The following is a 21,268-nucleotide window of genomic DNA, read 5'->3' on the forward strand; positions in this document are numbered from 1 at the left end:
ATGTGTATGCATGTGTGTATGTGGATATGTGCATGTGTGTGAGTATTCAGGTATTTGTGTATTCATTTTTGTGTGTATCTGTGTGTATGCATATGTGTATATGTATGTGCAAGTATGTGTGGATTTCTATGTGTACTCACATGTGTGCATTCATGTGTGTGTATGTGTGTGTATTCATGTGGATGTGTGATGTGTATGTGTGTGAATTTGTGTATACATATGTGTGTGGATGTGTATGAATGTGTGTGTATGTATAAGGACGTGGATACATGGATGTCTAAGTAAGGGTATGTGTGTGTGCATGGATGTGTGAATACATGATTTTGTGTGTGTGTGTGTGTGCATGTGGGTGTGTGTTTATGTGTATGTGTTTGTGTGTGTGTATGGGAAATGGGAAGAACAATCTCCTATTGTTTTATAAAGGCACCAAAACAGTCCTAATGACCTCATTTAGCCTTACGAACGTCCTTCAAACTGAATCTCCAAAGAACATCATATAAGGGCCAAAGCCTTAACACATGACGTGAGGGGTGGATGCAACTCATTACACAGCATTTTCTTTCATAACAATGAACAACTTTCTCATATCAGTCTTCTCTGCAAATACAATATGACTCATCCACTTATCTCCACATCTTGATAAACTGTCATAATCTTTCATATAAACTGACATAAACTTTATACTTTCTCCACATCAAGATGTAAATTCAAAGACAAACATAAAGATGCTAAATTAGCCTGTGTTACCCTCTATCCATGTGTATCAAGAGTTCTTCTCACCAGTCTGCTTCTGTTAGTAAGTGTCCCAAGCCTGGGACACTTGTCAGGAAACCCATCAAAGCTAGTGGATTGCTAATAAGAAAGCATTTTGTTCCCAGCTGAATACTCCACTTGCAGTCTTCTTTGACAAAAACAATATCCCAAGCCTTCCTTGCCAACTGACAGAAGCAAACAATGCATTCAATGGCTGGAGGAGGAGGCAGGAGGGCAGGGGATGTATTTTCAGTTCAGGGTAAAGACAAAGAGCTTGTTCACCCCAGAGAAAAAAATATATGGAGTTACTGAAATTCAAAAATAAGGAGCTGAGGATGAAAGCTGAGCTTTAAAAGAAAATGCTACTTAGTTACAACATGTCTACAAATGGAAAGAGATACACAAAACCTACAAAGTTTCAGAGCATAATCACTTAGTAGAGAATACTAAAACAAATGTTTGGGACTCTGAGATGGCGTCAGGATGGAAAGGACTTACTGTGCACATGGAGGTACCGGAGTTCACATCCAGTAACCCATAGAAGACCCTTGTAGTAGCAGCAGCCCTCTAATGCCGGCGCATGTGATGCAGAGATGGACTCCACAGGTCAAGCTGGCTGGCTAGGCTACATGAGAACAGCAGGCTCCAGGCTCAGACAGAGATCCTACCTCTGTAGATGGGCAGACAGTGATGGAGGACAATAACCCATGCACACAAACCTACACACCGATACAGATGCATGCATACCACATGCATGTGCTCCCTGCTGCCAAATGAAAAGGAAAACTCTTAGGTTTTACAGACAAAAGCCAAAGATGAGAGGTTTTCTGCAACTTCACTCACTCCGATCATGTGACCATATCCCCTCCCCCAAAAGAAAAGATAAAATAAAATCCTTCCCTTTCAGTCTCCCTGTGCCTAGAATACTTGGCTGAAGGCATCGGGGCATTTTTAGACCCACAATGTTCAGGTAGATTCTTTTATAGCAACCTTATAGATTTCCTGTCAGTGTTTTTCCAAATGTGATTCTCACATGCTCCACATCAGACTTAACCAGACAACCAGGGGTCATGAACTCGTGAGCCAAAATCACACTCTCCCAGCAAAGTCCTTTTCCTTGGGTGTTTTTTCTACAGTGACAAAAGACTGACAAGCAAATAATGCAAAACCTTACAACATATTTATTTTAAAATATATATATTCTTTACCAGATCCAGAAAATATGTCTCCAAGAATAAATTCAAGACTTCACCATATTTTCGGAATTGCTGTCCAATTCACTCATTCTGTGTGACAGTAACGTCTCCAGCAGGACCTCAACACACATGTAGTGCTAGAACACTGAGCATCACAACACGCGAGCTGTAGCACTCATAATGGTTAAATATAATAACAGCGTTTAAACAAAACAAGAAAATGTGGAAATTCTGTTAGAGTCCGACTCTGAATTGACTCGATATTCTATGAAATGTTACCAATGTTTTAGCATGGGGAACCAAGCAGGGCCTAACTCCAACCCTCAAAGTCCTGTCACCTGAGTGTAGTAACTTAAGAAATTGGTGGCAACGAGGCCTCTGCATAGCAGTGAGGAGCAGGAGAGAAGGCTACCCCACACACCACAGAGCTCCCAACTTCTAGGATCTCCGCCAGCTGGAGGTGAAGACGGAATTAGCTGCTGCTATCAAGGTCGTTCGTGGTGATGGCAGATGGGATTCATGCTATGTGGCAAAATGGAGCCACACAGAAGCTGGTTCCACCCTCAGAAGATTTCCTTCTCTGTGGCCTACTTTGGGAAATAATCTGAAAATGTAGGGCTTAGTACTGCAGGAAACTTTCCTAGAAAGAAGAACACTGAGATTTCAGTTGCTCAGAGAGAAACAAAAAGGCCAGTAGTGAAGGCCAATGTGTGTATGTGAGTGTATATCTATGTGTGTGTGTGTCTGTGTGTGTCTGTGAGTGTATGTGTGTGTGTCTGTGAGTGTGTGTCTGTGTGTATCTGTCTGTCTGTGTGTATCTGTGTGTCTGTATGGGTGTATCTGTCAGTATGTGTATCTGTGCGTGTGTGTCTCTATGTGTATGGTTTTGTTGTTGTTGTTGCCTTTATTTTGTTTTTTATTCTTTGAAATAAACCCCCATCTGCTCCTGCTCAGCTCAAACCTAGTCTTTTCCCCCAGATTCCTTCAATTCCTTATGGCCACAGTCACTAACCGAGTCACATGAGGAAAACGTTCAATCAGAATGCTTATTTCCCTGTCCCTGATCTCCAACACAGTGCTCAGAGTAGACTATATCACAGTTTAGGTAGAATCATATCCTCTGTGGATCAGCAATAGGTATACTGCCTACAATGCTCATACTGCATTGCTCTTGGGACGATGCCTGGATTGTATTCATTTGCATGTCATTAGATCAGCTATTTTAGAGAATGAAAAAGAAAGTGGTTCACAAAAGAAAGCATAGTAAAGTATTTATTAGTTCATTAATATAGCCACAAAGAAGAAAATTCTGTGTAAGCTACAGGCCCAGTCAGGTAATATAGTGTGTGTGTGTGTGTGTGTGTGTCCTCTCTCTCTCCATTTAGCTCACATCACATCCTCTTCTTCAGCCTCTCAGCTTCAGTTTAGATCTTTGTCACTTCCTATCTGATTATTACAAAGTCACCAAATTTTCTTCATTTTCATCCATCCCTGCAGGACAGCCAGGGCACTTTTTCTAAATGGTAAACCTCATGCAATCTTATGTTTAGATTCCTTCCTGGAATACCAAACATCGTAGAGAAGCTTCAAGATAAAGTCCAGGGTTTTGTGTATAGTTCATAAGAATATGAGCCTATTTCCCTGGCTTTATCTCATGCCACTTAACTGTTCCTAACCTCTGTTCACCCACAATTAGAACTCAACAAAGACACAAAGTTGTGCATGGCTTTCTATGCCCTGCCCTGCAGTTCTTTCTAACCTGAGAGACTTCCTTCATGCCATTCCCCTTTCTCAGCTCTGTATCTAGGTAGCTCCTGCTCACTTTGTATTCAGACATTACCCCCTTTGGTCTGATCCCTAATAAATGCTCATTAAATGGTTGTGGGAGGACATAGAGCATGAGGAACCAATAGATTTGAGGACCTTAATTTTCAGGATAGATAGTAGGGTCTTACTGAAGAGCAACACTTTTAATATGAGTTTAAAGTGTCTAGTCTCAGTGGGAGAGGGCGAGCCTAATCCTGTAGAAACTTGATGCGCCAGGGACGTGAGATGCTGGTGGGGTAGGGTGAGGTTGGGTGGATGGGTGAGGAGGGGAGCACCCTATCAGAAGCAAAGGGGAGGGAGCATGAGGTGAGGAACTCAGAGAGGGAGGACCAGGAAGAGGGGCAACATTTGGAATGGAAATCAATAAAATAACTTAATATATAAAATATTAACAATGGTTAAGAAACCAGTAAATAAGAGAAATGAGTTTTGTATTGACAATTGTTGTTTTGATCCCTGTTTTATTGAAATGTCATTAAATATTTGCATAAAAAATAGTAAGAGGACACTTTTCCCACATAGCCATTGCCTGTGATTCCAAAAAACCACAGGTCAGAATAAAATCATAAAATCAGTTCTCTCTCTCTCTCTCTCTCTCTCTCTCTCTCTCTCTCTCTCACTCCCTCACTCCCTCACTCCCTTTCTCTCTCTTTCTCTCATTGTCTGATTGGGGCTTTGTTTATTTCTTTTTTTTTGTTCCTTTTGAGACAAGGCCTTCCCACAGTGGTCTGGAACTCACTGTGTAGATCAGGTTTCCACCAGATTCCAAATTGTCCTGCTTCTGCTTCCCAGGTGTTCAAGTTTCAGCAGTACACCAACCATGCCTGGCTGGTCTACATGTTCTAACTCTCACAAAACACGCCTAAAATGAAATGAACTGTCCTAGAATTTTCAAGCTCAGCACATATCTGTGCTACGTACATTCACAGTGCTATACACAAGCTGCTTCAATTATTTAAGCATAGGATTATTTATCTTTCTTTTGGAAAAAAAAAAAAGATAAGTAAGAGCATGTAAGCTCTGACGTAAGACAATGGAATCTGCTGCCTAAATCACATGTGATAGCTATGCAGGCGCTGCCCTGAGGATACACCACCAATTATCTGGCAACGCCAGCTTCTAAAACTGAAGGCAGAATACACAATCACATCAAATCACGATAACCAGATGCTGTGTTCTTCCAAAAGACAATTGCATCAGGCAATACTACTGATTTTTTTTTTTAAATCCATAGGTTTTACTGGTGAAAGCTATAGCCAATCTACTTTGGCTTTGGTCCTGATTATCCAACTGACTTCATATACTGGGTAGTTTGAAGCACTTAATTTACAAGAGCCATTGGTATCTAAGCTATAACTAAACAGAACCTCTCATATCTAATAAAACAAGTCTTTGTCCAATCCTAAATTTGTCTAGGCTAGACTATTAAGGTTTTATCCATAGAAGATAAATTACAAAAAAAGGTAGAAGATTTGGAATATAGGGACAGAGTCTATTTTCAGATGGTCAAGAGATATATTATATTAATTCTAATATGGTCATTTGTGGCATGAACAAGTTAATGCCTACATAGAAGTCAATGCAGAGGGATTACCCTATGAAACAAAGCTTTGTGCCACATTTATAAAAGTTCTGGAAAATCTGTTACAGTGATTCAACCCACAGCTATTTATTGAGGCTCAAGTATGGGCTAGCAGTCTTCACCTCCCTTCAATCCTGCTTAAGGTGATTGTTAAAATTAGCATACTTGGATTCATATTTCAGAAATAATACTTCCAAACTATTAGGCAATCTGATGAGAAGTAGTATAAACAAGCACAGGAATTACAAATGTCCACATCTGCTTTTTCAAAACACGGGAAGAATGTAAGCTTGTAAAACCTACAGTGTAGGGTGGTGTTCATGAATGCGTAATTTGGACAATTACCTGATGACTCTTCTTGGATGAGGATGCATGTTGGTCTTAATAATAACACTTTTCAACATCGTTTAAGAAAATACTAGTATTTCTATAAAGACACATGGCTAATTCATTGGACCCAAGACTAAAAGGTACATTTGAGCAACACCAGGGATAAAAAGAACTGAAAATTTGGAATGAAGGCCAGCCACTAAGAGTGAATAGATTCCCAGGTCTACTTCCCCTGACTTGACTCTTCTTTTCCTTCTCTGAACACAGGCTTTCCTATCTTAGGATTAACCTGTTCCAAATATGATGACTACTGACCCAACTTGTCTGGTCCCTTACCCTGCACTGGAGACCTCAGTTTGAGTGTTTCAGTAGGGAGAGGACTAGGAGAGTTTTCACCAAGTATCCACTGTCAGAAGTGTGTTCCATTGTCAGTGTGTTCCTTACCATTTTTCTGAAATACTTTGTGCTTGCTATGTGTTGGAGGTTGGTTTCTTGTTGTTTCTTGGTGCTGACACACCAAGATTAAATTATAATTACCCATCTACTTGGGGAGAAAGAGATTCAGCAGACAGTTTAATTCCCATCATCCAGGGCAGCCAAGGCAAAAATCTGGAGGCAGGAATTGAGGCAGAGGACACAGAGGAACACTGCTTGCTGGCTTGATCCAGTAAGAAAGAAATAAAGAAAAAGAATGACTTACTTTGTTTCTTCCTTTTCTTTCTTCCTTACTTTTTCCTTTCTTCCTTCTCTTTCTTCCTTCCTTCTTCCTTCTATGACTCTGTAAAATGAAAATATAAGTGAATTTCCTGTCTTCTTTTCTTTCTTCCAACCTCCTCCTCTTCTCCTCCTCCTCCTCTTTCTCCTCCTCCTCCTCCTCCTTCTGGCTTCAAACTCTCCTGTACCCCCCACCTTTATTCATCTTCGATGTCATGTCCTTTTTCCTCTGATTATTATTGTTACATGTATCTATAACTGCATAAATATATAAACTGAATCTTCTGAGTCCATTAGGTGCACTTACACGTGCGTGATTTCAGGGCTAACGACTTGATATTAGATAACCAATCGGGCCTGATTCCTAGGGAAAACTCTCTCTCTGCCCGTAGTCCTTAGTTCTTTGTCCAGATGTCTGATCCCATGTTCTCCTTGCACATTAGCATAGCTATTAGGGCTGCCATTGTTTGGAGTTTGTTTAAGCAGCCACATTGTTATGGGATTATAGAAATAGATTCCCTGTCATTTCTGAGAGACACAATCTCACAGCAGACTTCTCTGACCTCTGGCTTTTTCTGTCCTCATTTCCATGACATTTTGGGAGCCCTGGATGCAAGAGTCTATTGTGTATTCATCAGGGCTGGGTACCCCATGATCAGTCACTCTCTATATTTAACAGGTTGTGATTTCTTCTATAGTCACCTCACCATCTGCTTCAAAGGAAAGTGTCTTTGATAAGGAGTGAGAGCTATACTTCTCCTCGGGTATAAAGATAACTACTTAGAATGCAGTTTAGGAATTTCACTGTTCTAATAAAATGGTGGGTAGTAGGTTTTTCTCCAGGATCAGTTCCCTCACTAGTGACAAGTAATTGACTAGGTTTCTAGTACTAGGCATAATTTCTCTCCTGTAGAGTAGGCCTTAAGTTCAATTAAACCACTAATGGTTACCACCAAAATATGAGTAGCACTATTTCACAGTTAGGAGTATCTCCCAGAGCTGGGCATTGTTGTGGTCCCTAAGAATCATACCTACTAATTTCTTCCCCCAATTTAGCAGCTTGCATATCACAACTGGTAGTTCTTAGGGAGGGGTTTTTCAGGTCAGATCCAGCTCCAAGTTTCCAAGTCCTAGGTCTGAAGTACATTTTCCCTTCAGTAATATGAACTTACCTTCAACCTCTGGAAGGCCACAAGAGGCAACAACAGTAGCCTATAAGAGCTTTAGTCTTAGAAGTATTTTGGTATTTCCTGATCAATAACTCAAAATAGGTTTCTCATGCCTCATACTGGGAGTTTTGTTAGATGGCCTATGGCTCTTGGGGGAGGACTGTCAGTCTAACTAGCATGACTTCAGTTCATATATATTAACTCTATCATATGTGTGTTATTTGTAATTTTAGGTAAACATAAAATGTTTCCTTAAGGTGTTTTTCAAACAACCTTGCTATTATTTATACATGTTCCCTCCTTCTGCTTCTATGTTGACCTTCTTCTCCACTTCCAAACTCAACCCCCTCCTTTCTTATACAGTCTAGGAACCATCCTCCCAGGGGTGGCACCACCCACAGTGATGCTGGACTCTCCAACATCATCTATCAATCAAGAAAATTCCCCACAGGTGAAGTAAATGCAGGACACTCCCTTTTCCCAGATGGTTTTCATTAGTGTTCGAGGACAAAACCTATCCAGCCCGTATGTTTTGAGAGTTAAATTGGAAAGTTAATCTCAGTTGCAGCTGTGTGTAGATAGGTGATTAAATGACAAGGACTCTGCCTTAAGAAGTGAATTAATGTCAGGGAATGGACTTAATGTAGAAGTTAGATCTGGTTCTTCCTCCCAGCCCCATCCTCCCAGAAATAAGACTCTGACTCAAAATGTATTCAGAAATACCTTGGCCATAGATCTAGGCTCTTCTCCGACTAGACTATAACTTAAAATAACCCATTTATTCTAATCTACATTCTGCCACATGGCTGGTTACCTATGATCAAGTACCATGCATCTGCACTCACCCCATCTTCCCTGATGAATCTCCAACCTGGCATTCTCCAAGAATCCTTCTGCCTCTGGAATGTCCCACCTCCTATTTTCTGCCTCAACTATAGGCCATCAGATCTATTATTGACAGGTGCCACATCCATACAAACACAAGATGTTCTCTCTACAACCTAATGCCACAAGAATAGTCACTATAAAAGTATGCTCAATATCAATTTTCTCTTTGTCTCTCTTCTCAAGAAATCTTTGTCCCTTGCCATGGAAAGTTGGATCAGGAAGACCTTCATAAGATACACTTCCATTCACCTGAGACTCCCCAGCTCCAGAAAGGTAGGAAATGAATCTCTGCTATTCATACATTACCAAGCCATTGTTGTTCGGCTATGACCAAATCAACAATTTGATTCATCCAGCAATCAAAGTCAGTCATAGGAATATGAAATGAGAACATTCAGTATCAAGTTCCTTTTCAAAATATTTGGTGAGGACAAACTGTAGATTTTCAAAGTATATAGAATGATGATTTGGTAAGTTATGTACACTGTACAATAATTTCCTGTCAAATTAATTAATACATTGAAGACTATCCATGCAACAGTCTCCCTTCAACCCTCACGTCTTGTTCATCTTATAACAAAAATACACCTTTTCATCAATATCCCTCCATTCCCCTCTCTCTCCCAGCTCCTTCCAACTGAAGTTCCACTATTGTTTCTATGAGTTTGACTTTCTAGATTTCACGGATAAATGGCCCAGTCAGAACTTGTGTTTCTGAGTTAACTTCTTTCATACAAACCTCCTCAGACCCATTAAAGCTCCCAACGATGGGAGCTTCATCCTTTCATATGGACAAACACCGTGTAAGTATGTATAAACGCCTATGATATTATCAACTTTTTATCCATTTGTCTTTAGTTATGTCCTTATCTTGGCCATTGTGAATAACATTGCAGTGAACACAGATGTGTCACTATCCCTGAGATGTTTCTTTTGTAGACTCAGGACACACTCCCATAAATAGGATTATTAGATTGTATAGTAGTTCGACTCTTTGAGGAACTTCCATTTTGGTTTGTTTTGTTTTTCAATAATACTTATCCTAACAGAAGAGTTCAATAGCTCATATTGGTTTTTGTTTGTACTTATTTCATGATTAGTGATTGATTAGTGATGGTTATACCTTTACAAATCTACCTGTAGGACATGTCTGTATTTTGTTTCAGGGAAAAGTATATATTAAGTGATTCCTTTGTTTTTTTTTAATTGAGTTACCTGTGCTTTGGTTATAAAATAAGTCAGTTCAAAAATTGAAGTAACTAGATCAATATTATCGGTCATCACTCCATGCAGCAAAAAGTCCATGTACTTCTTTCAAAGTAAAGACTTCCAAGCACTCCTTCAAACATGTAATTTCTCTTTTAGGACTTGTTGTTGTTGTTGTTGTTGTCGTTGTTCTTGTTTTCCATAAGAAGTAAACTTACTTTGACTCACTGGAAAAACAATTCCCAGGAGATGCCCTTATCAACAGCATGGAGCCCTCTTTCTGCCAGCTAAGTAGTTGCTGGTATACAAGAGTCGCTGCACACAGATGGAGTGTAAACACTATATTTCACCACAGATGCTGTGTCTTAGAGAATAGGAACTGTGAGGGGTGACAAATGCTGGGATGCACTGAGGTACCAATTACTAACTATTTAGAGATAATGCCATCTCTGAAATGGAACACAGTTCACAAAGATGACAAAGTTGCTTCTGTTGGAGGAGTCAAGGAACCCCACACTTCCTATGGCAAGCCTTTATAATCTATAATAATCACAAGTTTCTTTGGGAATTTCTTGTCTCAGGATGAGTTTAAAGTATTAATTAAGTCACTGTATATGAATGTTGGAGTTGTTCGTGTCTTGTTTGTAATACATAGTTATCAAAGGGTCTGAATGAGGAGAACAGAATGCAGATGCCCAAGCTGCCTGCTTGTGGAAAGCACAACCTCTGGGGTGTCTCCCTGCTGTCAGCTTAATTGTTTTCTCACAATATTCATATATAAGAGTCTTGTGTTAGCCACCATTCATTATTATCACAAAATATCCAGGGCATCTACTTAGGGAGGGAAGAATTTTATGTAGCTTGGAGTTTAAGAGGTTCACAGGGCCCAGGCTCTGCTAAGTGTTCTCTTGTCCTACGTCACCTAATGATGCACTGCAGTACAAGACCATGAGGCCTCTCTTGGGCCCTCCAACCTTGTCTTCTCCAGGTCTCAAAGAACTCTCACTAAGATCCTACTGTTTAAGCTTCTACCTTCCTGTAGTGCTTCCGTGAGGACCAAAATTTTAAAGCATGGTGGAACACAAGCCATATCCAAACCACAGAAAGTTGTCATCTACAGTATCCCAGAAAGGGGCGGTACTGGAAGACAGTGCCTATAAACCACTTGGAGTACAGAGTTTCAGAGTGGAACTGTGCTGGAAGATAGACAGTAAGGGATGACAGACTCAGATAAGAACATTGGAGTAGAGCCTAACCCAATTGAACTGGTGGAAAAGAGACTCCAAATCATGAAAACACAAGGAAAAACTCATGAAGATGAAAAAAGGGGTTGGCTTTGAGCAGACATGGTGGCCCATGCTTGAAATATAAGAATGTAAGACATCAAGACAGGAGAACCACATGCTTTGTCATCCAGGCTATATAGAAAGTTCCAGATAAACCTAGTCCAGGCTCGACTATATGGTGAGATCCTATCTCAAGTTGCCCAACAAACAAAATCCCACAAACACTTGCAATCTAAAAAGAGGGGAATCTCATAATTTAGAAGAAATAAAACTTGCCAACACTTGGATCCTGGCTTCCAGCCTTCAGAACTGATTTCACTTTGGATGACCCCAACTTAGTCTGCTTCTCATCCTTTATGTGAGAAGAATTCCTGTAAGACATTTTCTTCTAAAACAACAGAAATCCCTGCAGCACAGTTCCCTCAAGGCCCCATACTGCATGGGGGAGGTTGTATGTTATGACTACCCTTGTATGTAAGAGACACCCTCCCCAGTCCTGTGTAGTTCTTCATATTTCCAATTTTCACATCTCTAATAACTCTATTCCTGGACTTTGCTTCCAATATCTGACCTCTGTATGCCTGTGAAACCTCCAGCCCAGGAGATAATCTCCACGGAAGCAGGCTGCTGACGTCACAGTGCAGAGCCATCGATCAAGCTGTGCAGGGAGACTTGACAACAGCAGGCCCATTAAAAACATTTCCTCTAAAGCCAGCTGACATTGATTTTTTTCGGACACACCTTCTGAACCACAGAGCAGAGGAAGCGATAACTCTTTTCTGGCCACTGTGATTACTGAAGTAGAGTCACCTTGTATATACACAATGTAGTAAGCACTGAGCGTCTTCTCCACTTCCCATCCCCTTCCCACTTGCTCATTTAAAAATCATATGAGCTTGAGAGGAAGGTTGTTATGTTCCCAAAAGGTGACATTGTGATGTCGTTTGGATAGGAGATTTTTAGTCAAGCACTTGAAAAGAAGTAATTTCAGATACAGGAGGGGCAACAGTTGTCCTTTCTGATCTGTCATAGCGAACTACATTAGTCCTCTGTGAATTTTAAGGAGTTGTAAATAATCAAAGGCTCGAGAGAATGCTCCCTCAGCTCCAGGAGCCCAGACTCTGCACATGAATGAGGAGGCTGATCATGGAGAAAGAACAAAGATGTGTTAAGGGTGTCAGGACTGCACAGAACTTGAGAGTAGATGTTCCTCTTGTTCACTGCCTTTCTTTTGTTTCCTCTCCCCCACCCTGCTTTCTCCCCTCCTCATTCTAAGCTTATTCATTAATTTTCTCATAAAGCAACCTGAAAAGATTTTTCAAAGGAAAATAGAGTCTCCATAATGTTAGAGCTGAAGAGGGGTGTGGTTGCTTTGGGGCCAGGCCCAAGGCTTGTTGAATTTCACTAGAGTAGCACTATCTTGCAGTACTGGTTCTAAAGTAAGCAGCCATTAATCTGGGCTTCTACATAAACTAAGGATGACAAAGATTTTCCATGTGAAGGGAAGAGATGAGTTCAGGGGACTGCGTGGACAAAAATTGAACCCATACTTCTCAGCAACCACACACATGTGACTACATGCATGCACATGTACACACAAACACACACACACACACACTCCAATACTAACTGGCCCCTCCCTTCTCTCTCTTCACTAACACATGCTCACTCATTCCAAGCTACTATTTCTGCATGCCCCCAGCTACAGCCACATATACAACCAAAAGTACTCACACCCTTGACAGCATCTTGGTTAAGGAGGCCACAAGAAGATACTGCAGACCATGTGGCTTAGACAACAGAACTTATCTCTCACATTTCCTGAGGCTATGAAGTATAAGTATAACCAAGGAGGGTCCCTGGTTGGGAGGGGGTAGAGCCCAGTAACCCCAGAGATGTCACCTTACCCACATGGCCTCATCTAATCTTAATTGCTTCCTGGAGTTTATACCACCTAAAACCATCCACGAGGTGGGAAATTCTTGAAGGACATAAAGTTAGAGTGTAATGTACATGCCAACAAGTACAGCCTCCATGCAACACACCTCCTACACACATCATTTCAAGTCAGATCTATTATAACAACCAAATAGCAAATGAAAGGAATCTGGAAAAAAATCAATAAAACTATCTCTAATCTTTGTCTTTTATTTATAATATCCAATCTGATATAAAACTAATCCAAATCAGGGACATGCCTACCACATGTGAAATAGATTCTTTTCTTTCCTTCTTCTTTTTTGTGGCTTATGCCTCCTGAGCATCAGCCAATTTAGATTAGATGCAAAATCTGGGTCCTATGTAGCCAAAAAGCATTCCAGTTACATTCTGTGTGGGTACCAGCTCACATTTTCACATCTTCTCTGGCTCTTGCCTAAAAGCAATAAATACTTCTTTACTTAAAAACCAATTCTATACAAGGTAGTTAGGCAACTTAGGAAATTGTGTGTTGTGGGTTTTCTGTAGGGTGTTTATCCTCATCTGACCTACAGAGTCCAAAGGGAGTCAAGTGACGATTATAAACCGAACATCCTCCCTTCTAACTACTCTTCCTCTGCTTAACCATACATAATCTTCATCAGCGACTAGAGAAAATGGTTGGTCACGGTGGTCTGAAAGTCAGCCTCTTCTGTTGTTCTGTAAAAGATTTGAAAGAATGAGTTTCAATACATTGAGATCTTGGGATCCATAGGACTTGAAGTAAACCTTGGCTTTGGCTTTAGTTTCCCATGTGTACAAATAATTTAGTTTTTTTGTATAAAACTTTGTATAAAGCTATCTTTCCTCCCTTGGCTTGGTACAAAGAATGGTCTAACAGTTTGGGAGATGGTTCAGTCAATAAAGTGCTTTCCACAAAAGAATGGGCAGCTAAGTTTGATCTCTAGAACCCACATACTTAAAAAAGAAGAAGCCAACCAGTCGTGTATACTTGTAATCCAGCCCCAGGAAGATAGAAACAAGCAGATCCCTATGCAGACCATCCAAACCAGCCTAGCATGACCAGGGAGTTCCAGGTAAATGCAAGCTCCTGTCTCTCGGTATGGTGGGGAATGCCCGAGTAACGACACTCAAGCATACTAACAGACACACAGACACAGACAGACAGACAGACAGACACACACACACACTGCTAGAACAAGCAGCTTAGTCAGTGAAAGTAAACATTAAGAGCTACTGAGAAGGCATGTAAATACACACTACCAAGCACCGTGTAAATACACACTACCAAGCACTGTGTAAATACACACTACCAAGCACCATATTTTCTATCAACTTCTACGTCATCTTTACAGCACAATTCTATAAACTTAATGGTTTGTGAGATTTGCTATAAAGTAGAATGACATTTGAAGTGTATATATGTCTCTGTAATTCTATAATTACATGTGAGAATTATCATCTTCAGTAACCAATAGAAATCTGTTTGACATAAAGACTCTTAAATGCTATACATTTACAATAAACTCATCACCCACCTCCAAGTGGTATGATTTAGAAAGTCACTTAAATGCTATACATTTACAATAAACTTGCCATCCATCTTCTTGTGGTGTGATTTAGAAAGTTTCTTAAATGTTATACATTTACAGTAAACTTATCTGTCTTCTTAGTGGTGTGATCCTTATTGTACATTTATGCTTCCTCCCTGCTTAAGGAAAGTCTTAACACTTTATTCTTGGTAGTGATCACATAGTTAATGATTAATATGATGAACATAATTAAGCATTAACTATGCAGTAATACAATCCATATTATAATATATATTATATATACTTATATATTATATTGTATATTATATAAAATATATTTAAGTTGTAAGTAAGTAGAAAGGGTTTAATTTTAACTATGGACAATTTTCATTTATGTACTGAGGAATTTCTTCGTTAGGTGAGGACACAAATGAGCTGTATTGCGTAGAGTACACTGACAGCCAATTAACCTCTATAATTTTTATCCCATTGTTCAAATATAAAGCATTCAAGCTAATGGTAACAGAATTTCCTAAGGCTGTATTCATTGTTTCAATCAATATTTGCTTGTTCTCTGTTGCAATTCTTGGGAAATTCCCTCAAACATGACCAAGCATATTGACTCTAATTAGCCTACAGATTTTTGAAAAACCAAAATTTTATCATTTACTTAATATTGTGGAACAACTGTGTCATGAACAATTGTTATTCCTGTTGTTGTTATGATTGCATTTTAATTGGTATGGAGAAAACAGCTGATTTTTTCCTGTCTAGGATCCTAGTTGTTAGGAAATTAGAGGGTTAGGGGGATGTGGAAGGCAGCTTGCTGTTCTGTACTCCCAAACCTGTGTTCTGATTCTGTTAGTACTGGTAAAGAATTGAATCAGGGGAATTTGGCAGTTGGGTACCAAGTGTCTCCCGAGCTGAGAAGAGAATAGTTAATGCTGACAGAGGCAGGTGAATTTCCTCTAAGGGGTTGTGTCTAGTACCCATGTACCAGTGGAAGGGCACACATCCAAGAGTAATGGACAGCACAGGTTGTACTCAGTGAGTTTCCAAAGAAAGAGAGAACATAAAGTTGAATGGATAGGAAAGTGAGTAGATCTGGGAAAGAAAGGATAAATATGATAAAAAAAATTTGTACAAAATCATCAGAATTAAAAAAAATGTAAAACTGGAATTGACATGAAGAGTTGCATGCAAAAAAGTCACTGAAATAGGGCATGGTGAGAAAAAAAAACAGAGCTGATCCCATATTCCATTGGGTTAAAGAGTAAATACATTTCCAGGACAAAGGCAAATCTCTGGAAAAGAGGTTTTATGCCTTTTCTCATCATGTCCAACATCCACTCAAATATGATCCCTGCCACCTTCAATCATTTATGGTGATATTCTAGATCATTTATGATAGTCTAGATCATTGGAAAGACAAATCGCCCAAAACGACATTGTGACATGACAACATCTCCGGCGCCTTAGTTGTATTGTTTCTTCTATGTGGAATGCCAACTATGCCACCAAGTCCCCTTCTTATTTATCCTGATTAAATCTACCCGGTGCATTCCCAAAATCCTCCTCCCTCCATGGAGGACAAATAGTTCTGCATTTCTCAAAACACTAACACACACACACACACACATCTGTGTACCCACATGCAGCTGAACAAACATAAGCATGTGTGCACCCACACACACACAAAGGCATTGCAAAAGGTAGGTGATCATAATGTAAAATCACCTAGAAGCAAATGCAAGTTGACAGTTAGTCATAAGTAATTCTGTCCTGGTCAAGGAAACAGAGAGTAACCCGACAATCTTGTTTTCATAGCTCCTGCATGACTCAAGTCATCCTACCTTTCCTGCAGACACTCGTGTGCACACCCCAGTGTCATCATCATCTTTTTCTGACACTCGAGAGTTTTCATATTCTTAATGACTCGTGGCACAACTGTCCCTTAAGATCGCCAAACTATTCCTTGCTATTGATTTCAAACTGCTAGGAAGTTAACCATGTCCTACTGTCCTAAAATTCAGAACTCCCCAACTAGAACGCTATATTTTAAGATGGTTTCACCATGGACATTGGAGTTCAATAGCTATTTTCTCCAGATTCTAACTAACTGTACTTGTATATGCTTACTCTCCTCTCTCGATTGCTCTGACAGTAAACTCCGTTTGTTACAAACTTTCTAACTTTAGATCCATATATAATTTAAATTATTTGGCAGTACTTAATATTTAATACTTTTGAAATCATATGACTGTAGGTAGGGAAAGAGAAAAAGAGGTAATCTTGAAACCTGTGTTCCCTCAAAGAAAGTCTTGGGGCAAAGCAGTTTTATAACCTTAAAAAAAAAGAAAGAAAAAAGAAAGTCTTAGGGCTGGAGCTCAATGGTACGGCTCAATACTTACATGATCAGGATCTTGTGTCTGATCCCCAGAAATGAAAAACAAAATCTCTCCTAAACACATTGGGTACATTTGATCAAGAACCAAGACTCACGAAGCCATGGTCATCTTTAAATACACTGTTGTTTTTTGACACAGCCTAGCTATATTACAATATTGATTTTTTTTTTGCTATATGAAAGTAGCTAACAACCAAAGTCATATATATCTTTCATCCACACTATGTCATTCACTTCCAGCCTAGATCAATTAGCTCTGCATTTCTACACAGTAGTAAATAGAAGGTAATGTGTTGTCTTTCTAAAATAATTCCAGGAAACACTGTAGATGGCTTTTGATTTCTTTGCTACTCAGCATACTACTGCTATTTAATAAAAAGAAAAATATATACAATATCACTTCTTGTTCTAAAGTTTTATTTATATCTATCCTCTAAAGCTTCTAAGTAAAAGCACATACCTGCTTATATGAAATATAATTGAGAAAATGCCATCTATTTCATTTAATGAGATACTTAGGCTTAGTGTGTGGGCTGGTCAGCCACATTAAAATAAAAATTAAAACCCTGAAGAAATCGATTTATAAAAGAAATGATTGTGTTTTGTGACCAAATTTGGTTGAAAGTAATTTATGATCCATTGGCCCTGTTGCCTTGGTCCTGTGGCAGAGTCACACTGTGGTTGAAGGATGCGACACAGAAAAACTATTCACGTCATTACCATAAAAAAAAATACAGAGGAAGCAGAAGGGCCTGAGGAGCCATGATGGGTTTCCATGGACACTGACTCCCTCTGTGTGGATTCTCCACTACCCCTACCCCATAGCACCAAGGTGGGAATGAAAGCTTAAACACACAGGGCCTTGAACATCCCAAATCCAAATTATGGCATGATCAGCTTTATCCTTATTTAAGCATATAATGTAGACATATATTAAATATCACAGGGTACTCCAGAAATCTGAACAATTTAATATATCAGTTAAAATGTGTTTTTTTTAAATGAGCACAATTATTTTTGAAAGGAATCAAAGGAGAATGTAAAGGAAATCAACAGAATGAGAAGAAGTATTTATAAAACAAAACTAGTATCCAGAATACATGAGGAATTCACATATCTCAACATCTAAAAATATATAACCCAATTACTTTTTAATTTTATTCTAATTAAAATAGAATTAAATCATTTTCGCTCTTCCTTTCTTCCCTCCAGTCCCTCCCATATACCATCCCCTCTCAGGTCTCCCCATTATTCCTTCTCAAATTCATCCCTTCTTTTCCTATGATTATCACTGTTTCATATACATGTGTATATCATATATACACATATATCATATTTACATAGATACACAGATACAAATATACATAATGAGTAAATATATACATATGCACATACATATAACATACATATGTATATATGTGCATACATATATACATATAAACATATACACACATACATATATACACATACAAATATCACCAGCTGAGTCTGTTTGGTGTTGCTTGTATGTATGTGATTTCAGGGCTGACCATTAGTTATTAGACTACAAAATAGAGGGTTCATCCCACAGGAAGACTAATTCTCTATCTCTCAGCACTTTTTAGTTAGCCTGTAGTTTTTAGTACAGGGTGAGGCACTATGATAATTTTTTCTTCCATGTTAGAATGTCCACTGAATTTATCACTGTTTGGGTCTTATTTAAGCAGCTGTATTGTTACTATAACACCGATGTAGCTTCCCCGTCATTTCTAGGTGACAATCACAGCAAACTTCCTAGTTCTCTGGTTCTTACAATCTTTCCGTCCCCTCTTCTGCACTGCTCCCTGAGCCTTAGGTACAGAAGTTGTATTGTAGAGGTATCCTTTGGGGCTGGGCACCTCGTGATCACTTCATTGTCTTCTGTATCTTGACCAGTAATTGTTTTCTGTGATAATCACAGTCTGCTTTATAGTAGCTTTTTTCATTAAGGGGTGAGAATTTGTGGGTATAAAAATAAGTACTTAGAATACAATTAGAAAATATGCTGGTCTAGTAAAGTGCTGGTAGTGGCTAGATCTCACTAGCCTGAGGAAACTGGCTAGGTTTCTTATACCCAGCATAATTTACCTCCTATTGAGCAGGACTTAGGTTCAATTAGTCATCACCAAGATATGAGTGTTATTATCACACTGTTAAGAATGTCTTGGCATGCTGGTCACTGTTGTGGTTCATAGACATCACAGCTGGGTATGACATTGATTGCTTCCTTCACTTGTCAGTTTGTAGAACACCATCTGGTACTATGAAAGTTAGTCTTCAGAGACAGGATTTTCAGGTTAGATTCAGCTCGATTCTTACAAATCCTGAGTCTAAAGTGCATGTTATCTTCTGCAATAGGGACTTACCTTGAACCTCTGAGAGACAAGCCAGAGCAACAGCAATAGAATGTATTGCTTTTAGAGTCTCTTGGATTCACTTAAGCAATAACCTGAAAAGAGGTTTCTCATGCCTGGTGCTGAGCTTATGTTAATATTTCCGTATTCTTGAGAATTTCATACACACATACAATTAAACGAGGTCATATCACCTATATTTACCACCTCTAATTCCTCCCAATCAAACCCAAACACAGCTCTGTTCCAATGTCACATCCTTTTTTTAATTTTACTTTGTGCTGACTTTTAAATGTAACCACCACAGCCACTGTGAGATCATGAGTGTTAATCCAGAAGTTCGAATTTCACTGTGCTCATATTCCCCAACTCTTACGTTCTTTCCGCCTCTTCCTCTGAGATATTCCCTGAGTCTTTGGTGAAGAGAGTGAAACATACATCCTGTTTAAGGCTAAGCTCATTCTTAGTACTGCAAAAAGAAACTTATTTGATCAAGGTTGAAAGCATCTCTGTTCTCTGGATACCAATATACATAGTTGGAGCAGAGTGTGGTAGTGCCAGCCTTTATTCCCAGCATTTGGAAGGCAGAGGCAGGTGGAGCTCTCTGAGTTCAAGGGCAGCCTGGTCTACAAAGCAAGTTCCAGGACAGCCAACAGAGAAACCCTGTCTCAAAACATAACAAACAAACAAACAAACAAACAAAAAAGAACTAAGCAAGCAACGAAAGAAACAAATACATATTTAGACAGCATGGTCATTTACTAAAATCGGTAACAAAAGCTTCTACCCTAGGGCCTATGACCTCCCCAGCCATGGACTTTTATCAGAATTATAAGGCCAGGCATGAAATTCCCTCCTCTGGAGCATGTTAAACTCAATCAAAACAAGATTAGTTACTCCAAACCAGCCCTGACCCCATCACACCATGGGCATATCCTGCCTGGTAGGTCAGGATCCAGCACTACATATAAGTAAGACTGACTTCTGATATCTTTTCTCCCCTGGAAGTCTGCATAACACCTTTGACACCATGAAAGCTAGCTACTGGAGAGGAAGTTTCCATCCTAAAACCTAATTTCAGAATGTAACCTAAACTTTCTCTGAATGGGAAAGACAAAGAGTCAGAAGCACAGGGGGAACATTAGCCCTATTCATCAGTCAGTAGGAAAATGCAAATAAAAAGTACAATGAGATATCACCTCTAGGATGACTAAATTAAAAAAAAAATAGACAACTGTTGTCTGGGATACAGAACAAAAAAGAAACCTTCTTATATTGCTCTTAGGAATATAAAATTACAAAGTCATTTTAGAAAGAAATTTAGAAGATTATTAAAATCTTGAACATGTCTCCTGTGATCTGGCAACTGCACAGTTACTTATACAGGTGGCCCCCAACTTACTATGATTCCAGGGTGATCTTGACTATATTACAAAATGATTTATATTCAGCAGAAACTGTACTTCTGGTTCTGAATTTTGATCTTCTCCTTGGCTAATGATGTGAATCACAGTACTATCAAGATACTGGAAACTAGCATAAGCTGCCACACCCAGGTATCCCAGCAAACCTGGGATAGGCACCTGATATTCTACACTGCCTCTGTTGCTGAACTGTGGTGTTCAGTAGGTTAAGTATCATTTTAAACTTATGATATGTGTATCAGGGTGTAGCCTGTCTTAAATTGAGAAGCACCTATGTACCCAAGAGACATAAATCTATACAGTTATTTACACAGGAATGTTCACAAAAACATTATCTATAAAAACCATTCTACAAAATAGTTTTTCTATAAACCAACAACAAAATCATTGTAAAAGAAATCCAGAAAACAATTCCATTAACAGTTATCTCAAAAACAAATCCTACTCTTAAACTTAATTAAAGGTATTTTTGAAAACTCTACAATGCAAGTAATAAAATACTAAAGAAAGATATAGAAGACAAGGGATGGGAAAAGACTTCAAATGGCCATAATATTTCATTCAAAATGCCTCTATTACCAAAAGCAATCTACAGATAGCAATTAACAATAAGAATAAGCCAAGCATGGTGATACACACTTGTA

Source organism: Grammomys surdaster, unplaced genomic scaffold (genome assembly GCF_004785775.1).
Source record: "Grammomys surdaster isolate TR1022 unplaced genomic scaffold, NIH_TR_1.0 126076, whole genome shotgun sequence".
Classification (NCBI taxonomy): domain Eukaryota; kingdom Metazoa; phylum Chordata; class Mammalia; order Rodentia; family Muridae; genus Grammomys; species Grammomys surdaster.